Genomic DNA, 17,144 nt, shown 5'->3' on the forward strand with positions numbered 1-17,144 from the left:
TTACTTTTGGCCCCTTAAAAAGTGGGAGGCATATATAGAAACAGTTGTAATTCCTACACCATTCACCTGATTTGGATGTAATTACCCTCAAATTAAATCTGAAAGTCTGCAGTTAAAGCACATCTTGTTTGTTTCATTTCAAAGCCATTGTGGTGGTGAATAGAGGCCAAAATATGAAAATTCTGACAATGTCCCAATATTTATGCACCTGACTGTATATGAAACAGGACATGCTATAGCCTCCTATGCTGATTGCTGAAAAGGTTCCCGGCTGTGCTGTAAACTCTTTCTGAATACACGCTTGAGGGTGGGCAGCTTAAGTAATGCAAAGCCAGGCTGTACGAGAGCCTTCAAATTGCCTTTTATCTTTCCAGTAGTTTTAAAAGAATTGGTCTTTGAATATGTTCCAATCATAGAGGATAAAAAATTATTCTCATCACACTTCAATCCTTTCAATATGTATGTAGCATGTATATATTCCCTCCCGATATGCCTTGTACAGTGATATGGGCATTTGGGAAAATCAAAAGAGAAAACAAAATTGTGCAAATATCTCCATAAAAAGATTAATTTTAATAACACATTGCACTTACACAAATGGAAAACGGCATATCATACGCCATCATGGCAAGCAGCAACCATCTACTGGGTAATTCCCGATCTCCTCTATGTTGTTAAGTCAGATTGCAGATACAAAGCCCACTTGGAGAAAACAGTCGCCACCTATGGAGTCATTCACCTGTAGTACACAAGTCACAGCTTAATGACAAACTAATCTCAGCTGATCCAAAACGCTGCTACTCGGCGTGTGCCATGCACACTTCATAATGGGACCTGGAAATCAGAAATTACATGGCTCCATGTGTTCCAGGTGCATTCCAACACACCTGGAAGTAGCCTCTGTTTTTCTCCAAACACCCGCTGTCACATCAACTAACGTGGGAAAACATCCAGAGTCCCATCACTTCATTTAAAAAGGAATCCATATGATTATTATTACCAGTTATTTATATAGTGCACACATATTCCGCAGCGCTGTACCATATCTTACCATTCACATCTGTCCCTGCCCAAGTGGAGCTTATAATCTATATTCCCTACCACATGCTCTCACACACATAAAGTATTTATTTATTATCAGTTATTTATATAGCACACACATATTCCGCAGTGCTTTACAGAGAATATCTTACCATTCACATCTGTCCCTGCCCCAGTGGAGCTTACAATCTATATTCCCTACCAAATGCGCTCACACATACACAATATGGCCAATTTTGTGGGGAGCCAATTAACCTACCAGTATATTTTTGGAGTGTGGGAGGAAACCGGAGTACCCTGAAGAAACCCATGCAAGCACAGGGAGAAAATACAAACTCCACACAGTTAGAGTCGTAGTGGGAATTGATCACATGACCTCAGTGCTGTGAGGCAGTAATGGTAACCATTACACCATCTGTGCTGCCCATATAGAACTTCATTACTTTATCCATAGGAAAGCGTCTTTAGTGTCCAAATATTTAATTTGAATTGAGTCCACTCATTGTCCATAGATCATAAAAAAATAAAGAACAAAAAGTTGCAATAAATTGTGCAAAAAGTGGAAGTCTCATAGTAAAGTGGCAATATATATATATATATATATATATATATAATATAAATATATAATGGTATCCAATCGAAGGCACTCAAACAAATGACACAGACAGCGATGAGCCGACCAACGTTTCAATGCTCTAATATGGATCCTCCTGATGAAGTCCAGCCGTTGGCACAAGGACGAAACGCATTGAGGTGCGTTACTCTATCCTATCATCATTGGAGACACTGTGGGTTCTTGGCTAAGTTCCCCGCCAGATAAGCTTAAATTGATTGTTTTTAATGTACGGGCATTTTATATTGTTATGTGAATAATGATATTTGTGTGTAAATTGTATTACACTATTTTTGTCTTTTTTATGCTTGCTTTATAAATCGGGTGTTATTGTGGAAACACTGGAAAACTGATCATTGGATGAATATATCCCAGTTGACAATCACCAGGGGAGATTTTGTTTTGAAGGGTCATTCCTATATGTGAATACAACAGTGGTTTATACCACCTCTATAGGTACACCTTTACCCTAAAAGGTGATTGGTGGTGGAGAATTTTATATGTACGTTATTGCACTAGGAGGCGCTTTCTTTCTCACTTTTTTACAGATTATATATATATATATATATATATATATACACACACACACACACCAACATACAAATAACCAGAAGGCATATTACATATTGCATTTGTGAGAAATATATATAAGGCGCATTTCTGGAGAATACTAGGTTAAAAACCATTTGCTCTCAAATTCACCATTTAGTCCCCTGGGAACAAGGGTACATAATTTATGGATCCATCGCATCTCTGATTGTGCCAACCTCTTATCAATATCCCTAGTTCTCTATTTCGGTAAATTTGCTGAATGCCCCAAAAATTTGTCAGAAATCACTTTTTAGAGTTGTGAATGTTTCTCAATTGAACAGAAACTGTATGGGTTTTTAAGCCTCTACGGATATTGTATATATGTTCTGCAAGTCTAACTTTTAAACAACGAGTGGTCCTTCCCACATAAAACAAACCACATGCACACTCGAAGAGATAGACCACATTCTTGGAGTGACATGTGATGAATTCCCTAATGGGCAAGGATCTTTTGTGTACTATGAAATCCGTAGTTTTTCGATCACAGGATTTCACAGTTTTGCAAATGAGACAAGATCCACAATGGTGAAATACCTTAGTTCTAATACTTTGTCTTACTTCAGTATCAATACTACTATTCACAAGTTTATATTTCAAAGCAGGGGCTTTCCTATAAATGAAAAAAATTTTTTTTATGGAAATGCTCTGCCTAGTATAGGAGCTTGCTTCAGCAAAATCCAATTTTTCTTAAAAATATTCTCAATTTCTTTAAAATGCATGTGTAATAAATGCCCATTGGAATCTCTCATCTATCTCCTGTATGTTTGGTTTTAATTTTTAGCAGATCTGATCTTTCCAGTGCATCTACGTTAGGTTCTTGCTTTATCCAGAACTCTATTTGAATACCCCTTTGTGAATAATCTGTTTGGTACTTCCCCTAATTGTTGATCACAAACTGAAGATTCTGGGCCTGATTCAGAGCCGGACGTTGTTTGTGGACGCTCGTTCAGAAAAAGGGGCCGGATATTTAAATTGAGCGCTCGCTCTTTGCGGTCTATTGATGCCTCTATGTCTGAGTGAACGTCCGAAACATGCGCTCGCTATTTTGTAAAGACGCCCCTTGGCCATTTGCATCATACGTCATCTACGCTATTTATTACATTAATCGAGTACATCGAAAGGCGTCTGAACTGCTCGCAGTGCTTGTGGTAGGTTTTACTTCCCGCAATCAGTGCAAGCAGTTCAGGCTAAAAGACAACCAAGTGACGTGGTCGATGATGCTGCTTTGTTAATTATGCACACATATTAAACGCCCGTTTTGACCGTTTGGCACGCCTGCGTTCGGATCTTCACTCCCCGTTTTCAAGCACCTTCCCCTGTTACCACCCACATACGCCTCATTCTGTCACTCAAATTAGCAGGCCCTCGCTGTTTTACGAGTGCACGATTTCCGACTGCAATGACTGGTTGGCGCATGCGCATTGCGACCCATACGCATGCGCAGATGAGTGAACATCGCTCGGAGCGAACGAGCGGCCGCTTACGAGCGGCTCTGAATCAGGCCCTCTGTATAATATAATTTTATTCAAGAAAATTGGCTTAATGGTATCCCATCCAGCCATTTGGAGTGATGTTGACTGTTTTTTTTTCAATAAAACCATTGGAGTCGGTTGATTTCCTAAAGGTTCTTGTGTTAGCAGCACCATGTTTTATATAAATACTTAAATCTAAAAAGGATACCTCTTCCACAGTCCAAATTAATAGACAAATCATTGGAGTTAAATGCATTAATAAACTTAAGGGATGCTTGACCTCCCCTCCAAATGTATAAAATATCATCTAGAAAATGCTGCCATGACACCAGGTTAGCCAAATCAGGTGCTCCTACCAGTACGCCATAAACAGATTGGCGTAACTGGTGCACATGGCAGTGCCGACCCACTGGATGTAAAATATTCCGCCAAAAAAGGAGTTATTCAGTAAAATAAATTGAATACTCTGTTAAAATAAATAGTTTAAGGGAGTCTTTAGAATCACTCAAATTTATGAAGTGTGTTACGGCTTTAAGACATTTTCCATATAAAAAATGGTATATAAAGTGCTCACATCTGCACTACATAAATAGTCACCTATCTGCTGTGTATATTCAGGGAGTTTTCTCAAGACATCTCCCATGTCCTTAAGATGCGCTTTTGTCATTTTTTATTTTTTGAACTTGCAGCTCCGGGCTTATATATGCACATGAACAAAGCACACAAGTGTAATGCACACCAAACAGTGCTAACAATAGAAGACTATATAGTTGAGTACACCCCCTAGACCAGAGAGCCCCCTCTTTAATTATAGGGGTGTTCTAAAACCACTCCCAAATATTTTACGTCAAACAATGAATCTGTTCATAAATGCTTGCCTTCAATAGCATCCGTAAATAGGAAAAATCCAATAGTGTGTCCTCCACTGCACGGTTAGTTTCTGGTTTTCATTTATTCCCTTATGATGTGGGTATGTACTCGATAATCAACATAAAATGGGAAATAGAAGACTCTCTAATAGTACAACACTTTTTATTTGAATATGGATAAAACATAAAAACCACCCAAAGGTAGGCAGTGTACCAAATGTTGTGGTGTATAATGCACACCAATTCAAGCACAAGAAATGAAACCAGGTACCTCCCGGGAACAGAAGTCCACCATAGATGTACGTGTCTGGAAAGGCTGTCTTCCTCTGTCTCACCTCCAAAGTGTTTTGGCTAAAGAGTCTTTTACAAGCTGTTGCAGCTGTATTCAAACTGCATGGAACTACAGGGCTTGTATATGCATGTCAACAAAGTGCACTAGTTTAAAGCGCAGAACAAACTGTATTCAAACTGCTTGAAGGTCATAGGCCTTATATATGCTTGTGAATGTCTTTACTTATGGACACAGCACAGCCTACATACAGCACAGCACACAGCGGTGTGCACCACTAATACACATTGACTAAGAGCAACACAGCCACTTGTGAGTCTGGAAAAAACGCAGCTTATATATAGCAGACACATAATAAAGATTGCAATACCTTCAGGCGTACAAATTAGAAGCAGCCAGTGGAGCCGTAAACCAGAGGTAACCCTAAAGCCTCAATGTGGTAACCGAGTATATATATATATATATATATATATACCAACAATTCGAGGCGGCACTGAAGGTCTTTATCCTGCTTTATTGAAACACACCAACGTTTCAGGGCACCAGCCCTTTTGTCAAGGTTATACCTGACTGAAACGTTGGTGTGTTTCAATAAAGCAGGATAAAGACCTTCAGTGCCACCTCGAATTGTTGGTATGGTTTCCTATTAAGGAAGGCACGGGGGCAAGGTGGAATATGAAGTGGTGAGTGCCGGACCGATGCAAATATATATATATATATATATATATATATATTGCGCTAATGCACAATATAACATGGATCTAAATTATCAAGATTATATTGTATACCATTTTTGGGAATGTTTTTATATCTTATTTATTGATTAAATTGGCACACTTTTCATGTTCTTAATCTGTCCCCTCTTCATTCCCCGTATATGACAAACTATGGATGTTTTATGCAAGGTTTATTGTCTAAAGCCATTCAAAATATGAGATTACAAAAGCACATGGTCGTTATCAACAAAACACAAGACCTTCCTCCCCTCCTCCAAAGACAAATGATGTCACTATCTGCCTGAGCCTCTATTCAAGGTTAAGCACTGCTTCCTACACCTCCTAATGAAGCTGACAACACCTTCTAGAATCACCCATGAACCGGAAGTGCGGGACCATATCACTTCCGGTATCACGTCATATGAGGGACTCCACTGCCTCCTACATCCTGAGATGAAGCTACATACACCCTTTTGAATTACCTGTGAACCAGAAATTCATGACCGAGTCACTTCCGGTTTTGCGCCACACTGTTTCAGCCTATTTGAGAACAATCACAGGAGCAGCATGTATTGCCCTGAGGAAGAGCACACAGCTCAAAATGCATTGTCAAAAGATACAGGCTTCTTCCATCTGACACTTGAGGACTGCTAGAAAATAATCAACTTCCTTTTACCCCTCCTCAATTAATCCTTCCATACAGTGTTTCTCACATCTCCTTAATTCAGCAGCTGACTCCCATCTCTCCAATGATCTTGATAGCCACCCAACCTGTCTAAAGATGAAAGGATGACACTCCATTATCTGAGTAAATATTCAGACATTATTATAAGATGGGTAGACAAATGGGATGGCATAGTGGTGCAAGACTTAAGTGGATATAAACAAGAGATTTACTCAGTTATCTGATCAGAATGTGTACAAGGAATTAAGTACAGACCCCACGAGCACATTTAAAAACAAACTTGATGGAGTACTTAACCTGGCAGTAGAGGAACAACTCCTCTCACCTTCAGTTGCCAAAGCATTGCAAGAAGATTGTCCCAGAGTGCCAATCTTTTATACAATCCCTAAAATTCACAGGTGAACAAGCCCTGGTGAAACGCGTGTCCTGCTGCCTCTCTCCTCGTATTGACACAAGGAGAGTTCCTTGTTACTTCTCTCCCGGCATTGACACATGGAGAGTTGCTACTGTGGAGCTTACAAGACTTCCTCTCACATTGATCTTCAGGTATTTTTTCTATCACAAACAGCCCTCACACGGCAAATCTGACTTCTGCAATGCCCATTATTGGTATCAGCAGTCACCTAACACCTGGCATGTGAGTGACTGCCTATGTATCTCTCTTTGGTTTCTATCAGCACAGCAACCGGCTCCTCTCTCATCTGGTTTCCTCTCGTGGAAGAGACTGGAAAGCAGAAGGTGCCAGGGCATCTGTGTGCTGTACTTTTGCATAATTTACACAGCAAACCTGAACACACCCTGTGGATATAAATGCCACATTACTTTGGTATCTACTTGCTTTGTGTTATACATCTTATCCTACCAGGGCAGAGAAATGAGCACTCCGATTATTAACCCAAGATACCTCCATTATCATTAAGGAAGCAGATAAGGGGGGAGGCCTTGTTGTTCAAGACAGGGAAGATTACATAAAAAAAGCAAAATCTCAATTAGGTAATCCATCATTCTATCAGACCCTATCAAGAGACCCAACCCAACAATACCTTGGTGAATTAAAAGATCATTTGGATCAAGCCTTGGCGGAAGGGGTCATATCCAGGGAACATGGCGGTTTCTCTTTACCCAGTTTCCAACTATCCCGGTGTATTACCATCTCCCCAAGATCCAAAAATCACTCACCTCACCACCTGGGTGACCTATTATTTCTGGTATCGATTCTTTAACCTCTAATTTCACCTTCTATTTTGATTCTGTTTTACAATCTTGTATTGCTGCTCTCAAGTCTCATCTAGGAGATACCACCCAATTTTTACAAAAATAGAATTTATCGTGTGGAAGGAGTCTTATGCCTTCCTCACTTTAGATGTACAGTCATTGTACACCAACATTCCTCACCAACTTGGTACAACACACATATTTAACCATTTGAATAGAGATAGGGACTTGATGCAGGAACAGCAGGATTTTCTTATATCGAGTATTTCATTTATTCTATCTCATAATTACTTTATTTTTCTTGACACTTTTTACCTTCAAGTCATGGGGACGGCCATGGGGACCAGTTTCGCGCTGAGCTATGCGAACCTATACATGGGCGAATTTGAGGACCTCCATGTGTGGGGGGGCGAGTTCAGCGCATCTCTGGTCTTTTTTGGCCATTACATAGATGATCTTTTTATCATTTGGGATGGGGATTTTCCTTCAGCACAACGTTTTGTTTCTTCACTTAATAATAATCAGTTTAATTTATCCTTCACTTTTTCTTATAATAACAGATGCATTGAATTCCTGGATGTGACCCTAGAAGCCATAGACTCTCGGATTACCACTTCAAATTTCATTAAACCAGTTAGTACCCAATCTTATTTACATTTTCAAAGCGCACATTATAAACCTTGGAAATTAAATTTCCCGAAAGGGCAGCTTATGCGTCTCTGTAGGAACTGCTTTGAGGAAGAAACATTTACACATCAGGCTAAAGATATGTTAGAGGCTTTTAGATGGAGAGGCTATCCTGTGACCCTCTTACAGAAAGCCCTGACAGAAGTTCAAACCATAGATCGATCTAGTCTTCTTCAATATAAATCTTCAAATCGTGATGGTAATATGAAAACAGATGAGGACACGAATTTAGTTTCATCTGTAAATATAACACTCATTATGGAACCATTAAGGAGATTATTTTGAGGAACTATAAGATTTTGAGACATGACAATATTCTCAGAGATTTATTACCCACCAAACCATTGGTTATTTTTAAGAAAAATAAATCCTTGAAGAATATGTTTGCTCTGAGTTATTTAAGACCCCTAAAACAGATCTGTGATACTCCTAACTCATTGGGGGAACAATGGTTACCGATTAGACCACAGGGTTTCTATAAATGTGGAAAAGATAGGTGCACTACAGTAGAACTAACCTCCAATACATCTAAACATGTCATTGAACATTTTATCAACTGTGATTCCTCTTACATTATTTACCTCATCACTTGTGGATGTGGTTTGAAATATGTTGGCCAGACCACTAGACCCCTGAAAAGAAGGTTTATGGAACACCATCGCAACATTATCAACTGACTTCCATCACATAGTGTTTCTAAACACTTCTCACTAACACATAATGGGGATCCTGGTAGCCTATCCATTACTGGACTTGAGTACATACCCTTCACAAAACGGGGTGGGGATAGATATAACCAACTATGTCGTCAAGAGGTATATTGGATATTAAACAGCATGTTTCCAGAGGGTTTAAACGAGGCCCTAGAATTAAATTGTGTTATATGATTTGGAGGTGTCTGGTTAGGAGTCCGGGTAGATAGATAGGGACCCCATCATCAGCCTGTACAACAGATTGAGTCATCTCAAACATCATAACCCAGCTAGCTACTATTCTATGATATATAGAGTTCAACACAAATGTTATACTAGTCCCAATCCATACCATCAACTGTCTCCCACTATATGTAGTCTTTATTATCGATCATGTTCTATATCATATGTAGTTTCAAAATTCTACTGTTTTTGAAATAGTTTAAAGTACCATAATGCAATATAGAGCATCTTGCTGAACTATATACAGATAATGACTTTTAGAAACACATTCTCTGTTTTGTTTGATGCTATATGTGTGTGTATAATTATTATTTATGTATTTCCATTTAACCATTTGTGCATTGCCAATTATTCTATAAGCTACAGAACACATTATGTGTTCTTTTTATTATAGAATATTCATTTATCTATGTATATATGAATGGTATGATTTGTGTTGTTGCTAGAATGATACTCTTTGCAGTAGATTGTTTGCCCTACTTAGCAGACATAATATTGACGCGTGGTGTTTGTTTACACCACATGTCTAAGTTCCGTTTGTCTCCGTATCACTCAGTGAGCGAAGTCACGTGACGGTATTTTCCACGTGTCTCCGCACACTTGAGACATTTCCGGAATTTAACTCAGCTCCCTTCGTAAGCTAAGTGATCATGTGGTCATTCCGATCATGTGACCAGCTAGACGGAACGCTAGAAGGTAATTACCTGGGTTCTAAATACTATTTTTTTCATTAAAATATCACAATAAGATGTTTATATGTCTAGTAGTTTGATTGTCTCCTGGATTATATATTTTATATGTTGTAATTTGATGCGGCTAGGTTAATTTTTAGAACTTAATTGTTTCGCATCTGTTATGTATGAAACTAATGTGTCTGGTATATAAGGTGGACACATAGACATAAATGCTCATATGCTCGTGAGGAAGGTGTGGGTGTTTTCCACACAGAAATGCGTAGAGCCTCCCTACCTGCTGATCCTACTTACCTGGAAGCTTGGACTTTATCATTACATTGCGCTTTCATTTGGAAGTACGACGATTGTCCCGTGGATTACTCCAATTGGAGTTTTGTATATTATACCGGACCGGATTTGGAGTTGAGGATTGATTGGAAGGTATTTGACCTGGGACTGAACCAAGTACAGACTTTTGCTTGCTGGTCTATGAATTCCTATACTACATCACTTCTCCTCCGTTACTGGACATTCACCAGATTATTCACCTACCACGGTATATGATCAATTGAGACTTATGGATATTTACTTCCTTGGGTCAGTATGGTAAAGTGCATTCAACCCATCTTTATCAGATGATTTTATTTACAATTATTCCTTATTTGTCAATCATTATTGCCACAGGATATATTTATTTATTTTAATTCATTAATAAAATACAGTATATGTGAAACCTAGCCGCACATTTTTTTCATCTTTTATATATTCATACAATGTATGGGTAATCTCATTAAGTATTATTATATCAGACCCATTAGCGATGTTTTCATTTTTTCTTCTTTACTCATCATTGAGGAGATTAAACAGCTGCTGACCTGACGTGCGCCGGAAAAACATCTATTTGGATTTTTTATATACAGTTCCTGCTAACAGCCTGTTGTGTACACTAGATGTATCTAGTCTGTACACGAATATCCCTCACGATGCAGGTTTGGAAGCAGTAAGAAGGTTCTTAACCAACACCAAATATCAAGGCCCAGATATCAGTCTGTTTATCCAACTACTGAAATTGACACTTAAAATAAACTATTTTGTATTTGATAATTGCTTCTTTCTACAGCTCCTGGGATGGGCTCGTGCGTCGCACCATCGTTATCGTTCATATCTGAAGGAAAAATCGGACCATGTGTATGCACCATAAGGAGGGAAACTAGAGAGAGGCTGTTGGGGGTGGAGCTAGAGAAGCCCAGTGAGTCCTGTACAAGACTGGGAGAGGAGCAGCATACTGTGAGCAGAGCCTGAGTTTCTTGGCACACGTGGTACCTGAGGAGAGCTGCAGTAGTGATTCAGAGCTGCACTGCGTGTGAGGACCCCCAGAGACAGACCGGCCCATGCTAAGAGCAAACAGAGGAAAGAGCCTCCTGCAGAGTCTGACGATTGTTAACTGTCAGCACCAGAGAGCCGGCTATTGCTGCAGAGGGACACAGTGAGTAACCAATGCAAAAACTGACACTGAGTGACCACATAGTGAAGAGAGCTGAAGAGCTGATTGTTTCTGCAACAAGGACAATCCCAGTGCACACAAGTGCAGGACAGAACTATTCCAGTGTGCCAGTGTATCTGCTGCATCAGTGAGAGCTATCCAGGTACAGCAGCAAGCTATATTGTACCCATTGCAGTGAAGGAGACATAATCATACTGCTAACACCAGTGTACCACAGTATTTGTTCTGAGTGACCACAGTTACAGGGACAGCACTCCTGCATCTCAGTATACAGCAATTACCTGCACCTCCTTTGTATTTATGTGCACCGACGAGAGCCTGTACAGGGAAGATTAAGTGACAATGGGGTAGATGTACTATAGCGGCACTTAACGTGCCGCTATAAAGCTTCGCCTCTTTACCGAGGCGAAGCAGGAAGCACTACCGATGAGATGTATGAACATCTCATCGGCCGGAGAGGGGGAGCGTTAACTCCCCCCCCCTGGCGCTACCCGCTAGAGATAGCAGCGCATCAGCCTAGTGCTGATGCGCTGTGTCTCTGTCCCGGCCGGCTCCACTGAGCATGCGCGGGATCTCGCAAGTATCGCGAGATCCCCACGTGTAGCCCTGGAGCAGACAGCCGCCACTGTGGGGATAGTCAGGGACAGCACTCCTGCATCTCAGTATACAGCAATTACCTGCACCTCCTTTGTATTTATGTGCACCGACGAGAGCCTGTACAGGGAAGATTAAGTGACAATGGGGTAGATGTACTATAGCGGCACTTAACGTGCCGCTATAAAGCTTCGCCTCTTTACCGAGGCGAAGCAGGAAGCACTACCGATGAGATGTATGAACATCTCATCGGCCGGAGAGGGGGAGCGTTAACTCCCCTCTCCGGCGCTACCCGCTAGAGACAGCAGCGCATCAGCCTAGTGCTGATGCGCTGTGTCTCTGTCCCGGCCGGCTCCACTGAGCATGCGCGGGATCTCGCAAGTATCGCGAGATCCCCACGTGGAGCCCTGGAGCAGACAGCCGCCACTGTGGGGATAGTCTAGCGCCAGGCTGTAGCTGTCGATAACGACAGCTACAGGCGGCCGAACGGTCATGCGTTATGACCGTTCGTACATGGCCCTGCCGTCGGCGCTGCTATCTTGTAGATAGCAGCGCCAATAATGACGGGCGCCTAGCGCACCTGTCATTTAACGCCCAGACCCCCGATCATACATCGGGGAGAAGCGGTATCAGCGCACATAACGTGCGCTGATAACGCTTCAGGGCTTCATACATCTCCCCCAATACCTCAAGGACACACAGAGAGGGACATTGTGCTCCTTATTGGCAATTTGCAGTAAGACCTAACACCAGAACAGTTGGGTATAATTACACACAGAGACATTGTATTGTAATGTGTTTAGTTTTACTGATAAGTTAAACTAGAATTATTAATTGCCAGTTAGTAATAGCAAATGTGAAACTGGTATTATAAATGTCATATTGAGCAAGTTATAGTGAGCTTTGGAAAGTGATCATAAGTTAATTCAAGTAACTGTATATATTTTTGGTATTGTCTTATCCTTGCATACTTTAACCTTTACTTAGAACAGTACAAGCATGACGAAGTGTCTTAGCATAATAAAATTAATGTCACTTTCCCCAAAGTGTGTTTACTCTGCTGGGTTCTGGGGGGTCTCCTGTCTCTCTGTTGTGATAGGAGGAGCCTGAAAGAGGAATGACCTGATCCACTCCCAAGCAGATTCCAGAAGCACAGCAGATACGATCCCCTCACTGACATCTCATCAAATTGGGGGTGTTACATAAGTAGCACTTATCCAGCTTTAATATGCATCATACAAAGTATATTGTGTTGCATAATTCCAGCATATACAGGACCAGCGATCACAGTAAGCCATTATATGCAGCAGTAGGGCCATCCTGTCTGAGCAGAATGGGTTATTTTTTCAGATGTGGGCATCGTTCCAGAGCATTGGAGCAAGTCTTGGAGTCTGGGGTAGCAGCAGAAGACCTAGCACTGCCCTGGACATATATGTACAGATTGGTCTCCTTATGTACTGGATAGTGTATTATTATACAGTATTAATAATTAACCCTATTGATAGTCTATAGCAGCGCATCCCTAACAGTGCATGTTTTCCACATCTCCTAGTTGGTGCACAGGTATATTTATTACTGGCTGACACATTTTAAAAGATCCACAGGTGTTGCTAATCATTTCATTTGTGATACTGAGAAGAACATGCAGCACTACCGTGTTTCCCCGATAATAAGACCTACCCCGAAAATAAGCCCTACCCTTATTTTTGAAAAACGGTCCAAAATAAGACCTACCCCGAAAATAAGCCCTACCCTTATTTTTGAAAAACGGTCCAAAATAAGCCCTACCCCGAAAATAAGCCCTACCACGAAAATAAGCCCTAACAAAAAAAAAGTAAAGAATTATAAAGCAGGACTGAGGCCATGATGGGGATAAAACCAGGACTTGAGGGCATGATGGGGATAAAACCAGGACTTGAGGGCATGATGCTATCAATGTTAATTAAAATAAGCCCTACCCCGAAAATAAGCCCTATGGAGTTTTTTTGACCCAAATAAAAAATAAGACAGTGTCTTATTATCGGGGAAACACGGTAGTAACATTATATTATATTACTATTTCTATTGTGGTCATGGCGTGTGCTGGGGAGGGGGGTTTTCAGGCAGACAGAAACCCCCCCTGTGTTTGCCTATGTTACACACCACCATCTTTTAGAAACCTACTGATTGTAAAATGATTCTTAGAACAGAAAGTCACCACCCGACTGCTCTCAAACATGGGTTACCATTCTCGCAATTATTGCAGACAATCCAGAAATGGCTGTCAAAGCAATGGACTCCATGGTAGAACAGTTTATAACCAGAGGTTATAATGCTTCCATGTTAGCAGAAACCAAACGGAGAGTATTGGCCATCCCCAGAGAGGATATTCTAAAGAAAAGATCCAAACAACCACAAACCAAATGGTTAACATGGGTGAATCAGTTCAGTTCTTTAACCACTTGCCTGGCATGGTCGTATCAGATACGACCATACCAGACTGGGCTTTCCCTGACATGGTCGTATCTGATACGACCAGTCAAGAAAGCTCTGTGGGGGGCTGCTGGAAAATTATTTTCTAGCAGCCTCCAATCACAGAGGGACCTCCTGTTCCCTCTGCACACTGTCCCTCCCCGTGGGCCGGCCGAACACTGCTAGCAGTGATCGGACAGCCCAATGAAGGCGCACCCACCCCCGATAGCAGCCCATTGGCTGCTGCCTGGGGCAGAGAAGGCAGCGCTGATAGCACTTTCCTTCTCTCCCTCCCCCTCCGGGGAGCAGCCGCCAACAGGGCAGAGAAGGCAGCACTGATAGCGCTGTCATTCTCTCCCTACCCCTCCAGAGAGCAGCCGCCGACAGGGCAGAGAAGACAGCTCCCACCTCCGGAGAGCAGCAGCCCAGTGGCTGCTGGCAGGGCAGAGAAGGCAGCACTGATAGCGCTTTCCTTCTCTCCCTCCCCCGCCGGGGAGCAGCCGCCGACAGGGCAGAGAAGACAGCGCTGATAGCTCTGTCCTTCTCTCCCACCTCCGGAGAGCAGCAGCCCAGCAGCTGCTGGCAGGGCAGAGAGGGCAGCGCTGATAGCGTCTGTCTCTCCCTCCTCCAAAGCTAGCAGCAGCCCGGCGGCTCTCTCTCTCTCCACCAGTGGCGTAACTAGGGGGGGTCGAGCGGAGCTTGTGCCCTGGGCGACGTGGCAGGCCCAGCAGAGGGGGGCGCCAGCCAGGGCATTGTTACCCGCACCGCCCGCTCTCCGCTTTCCCCCTGCACCGCCCGCTCTCCACTTCCCCTGACAAAATCTACTACTGTACACAGTACAGTGTAATGAGTGCCTGCAAGCTGCTGGTGCTGACTGTAGGGGGAGCTGCAGCAGAGACGCGCAGCCCCTCCAAGGCAGTCCTCCTGGCACTCTGCAGCATGCTGATACTGAGAGGCTGAGAGCTGCTGCCGACACCGGGTGACACGTGGATAGTGAAAGTTCTCCATCCCCAGCGCTCTGCAGCTTCACCACTGATAAGTATTGGAGAGGGGGTGGGGGGGGTTGTGTGGATATATATATGTCAGTGTGTGTATCTGTGTCAGCATGTATGTATATGTGTCAGCATGTGTGTGCATGTGTCAGCATGTGTGTATCTGTGTCAGCATGTATGTATATGTGTCAGCATGTGTGTATCTGTGTCAGCATGTGTGTATCTGTGTCAGCATGTGTGTATCTGTGTTACTGTCAGCATGTATGTATCTGTGTAAGCATGTGTGTATCTGTGTTACTGTCAGCATGTATGTATCTGTGTCAGCATGTGTGTGCATGTGTCAGCATGTATGTATATATGTGTCAGCATGTATCTGTGTCAGCATGTATGTATGTGTCAGCATGTATGTATCTGTGTCAGCATGTATGTATCTGTGTTACTGTCAGCATGTATGTATCTGTGTAAGCATGTATGTATCTGTGTCAGTGTGTGTATCTGTGTCAGCGTGGGTGTGCAATTGTGTCACCGTGTGTGTGCATCTGTGTCAGTGTGTGTGCATCTGTGTCAGTGTGTGTGCATCTGTGTCAGCGTGTGCGTATCTGTGTTAGTGTGTGTCTGTATGCGTCTGTGTCAGCGTGTGTGTGTGCGTATCTGTGTTAGTGTGTGTCTGTATGCGTCTGTGTCAGCGTGTGTGTGTGTGCGTATCTGTGTTTGTGTGTGTCTGTGTCAGTGTGTGTATGTGTATATGTCAGTGTGTGTATATGTGTCAGTATGTACTGTATGTGTATATGTCAGTGTGTATGTTTGTGTATATGTGTCAGTATGTACTGTATGTGTATATGTCAGTGTGTATGTATTTGTGTATGTCAGTGTGTGTGTATATGTGTCATTGTGAATATATGTCAGTGTGTATATGTCAGTGTGTGTATGTGTATATATATATATATATATATAAGTGTGTGTATACATTATTATTATTATTATTATTATTATTATTATCCTTTATTTATATGGCGCCACAAGGGTTCCGCAGCGCCTTACATAGTACAGAAACATAGTACATAAACAGTTGAACAGAACAAGAAAACAGTGTCATACAGTTTAAGACACTACAAGACAAGTACATGGTATATAAACACTGCTGCAACAGAAGCAGGATGGCAAAAGTCACGGGTTAGGTGCTTTTGAGTATAGAGCAGATAGTATAAGTAAAGAAAGGATAAGCACAAGAGGATAGAGGGCCCTGCTCGTGAGAGCTTACATTCTAAAGGGGATGGGCAGACAGACAGGGGTAACACAGATGGGGTAGACAGTGAGCGTGGGACAGAGGGTTAGGATGACAGATGGCTGGATTCCTATTTTACAGTATGTGTGGAAGTCATTTGAATTAAGATTTACGCCACTGACATTCTACTTTAAGAGGCAGTTTTTGTAGGTGTTTGTGGAGAGCCATGGCTGTTATATCAGTTTACATGAAGTCTGACAGGTGGCAGAAGCCACTTCATGTGGGGCTATTTAGAGAGTGTGGTTAACGTGTGAACCAGCAGTCTCAGGTAAATGTCGAAATTGGTGAAAGCAGTTATTGTAAAGAGATGTTCAGATGTAAAATAATAAGTTGTGATCAAGTGTGAATTCTATAAGGCACATTTATTGATTTGGAGGGTGATGGGAGACATGTGAGGTTTGCGGGATATATATTCCATAGTAAATCCGCTGTATGTGTGAGGGGTCTGGATTTGGTGATATGTCACCAGATAATAAAAGCAGAAGGATGGCGAAGTAGATATAGTTGTAGTTGTGTAAAAGTTTTTTATAG

The sequence above is a fragment of the Taudactylus pleione genome, unplaced genomic scaffold, assembly GCF_031769625.1.
Source record: "Taudactylus pleione unplaced genomic scaffold, aTauple2 ptg000854l, whole genome shotgun sequence".
Lineage (NCBI taxonomy): Eukaryota > Metazoa > Chordata > Amphibia > Anura > Myobatrachidae > Taudactylus > Taudactylus pleione.